This window comes from Crocuta crocuta, unplaced genomic scaffold (genome assembly GCF_008692635.1).
Source record: "Crocuta crocuta isolate KB4526 unplaced genomic scaffold, BGI_CrCroc_1.0 scaffold467, whole genome shotgun sequence".
In the NCBI taxonomy this organism is placed as follows: Eukaryota; Metazoa; Chordata; class Mammalia; order Carnivora; family Hyaenidae; genus Crocuta; species Crocuta crocuta.
Genome location: NW_027530632.1, coordinates 1,975,720 through 1,976,097, shown reverse-complemented (window position 1 = coordinate 1,976,097; position 378 = coordinate 1,975,720). Strand labels below are relative to the sequence as shown.

At 56.1% G+C, this 378-nt stretch overlaps 1 protein-coding gene across 1 annotated transcript in view; it reads right to left on the bottom strand.

Moving 5' to 3' along the window:
* NDP (norrin cystine knot growth factor NDP) overlaps positions 1-378 on the bottom strand; it is a 24,198-nt gene that overhangs the window by 10,984 nt on the left and 12,836 nt on the right. The gene's annotated exons all lie outside the window — the stretch shown is intronic.

The window sequence follows — 378 nt, the reverse complement described above, 5'->3', positions numbered from 1 at the left end:
ACCTCGGTTTCCACTTCTGCGCCCTGGGCTCATCCTGTTTTGGTTTGAAGCCCCGTGCCACCCAGCAGCAATGACAACGGTGAAGCTGAACCGCACGTTTTGCGAACTGGCTTCCAGTGTGGTTAAAGCAGCACACGCGTGTCTGCGCAAGAGTCGCCCGGTTCTGCAGGGGCCTCTGTTGCCTGAGTGCGTGGTATCATTTGACCTCGTAAGTGGTCGTTGGAGCAAAGACTTACCATTACAATGGGATCGGGGTGGATCGGTCGTCGGGACGTTGGTCTTGTTGCTTTAACTCTATACTTCTTGGACAAGGGACTCAGGTCCTGAGCTCGCCCTATAGCACCTCCCTCGCCCTCCTCCGCGTGGCCAACATGTACA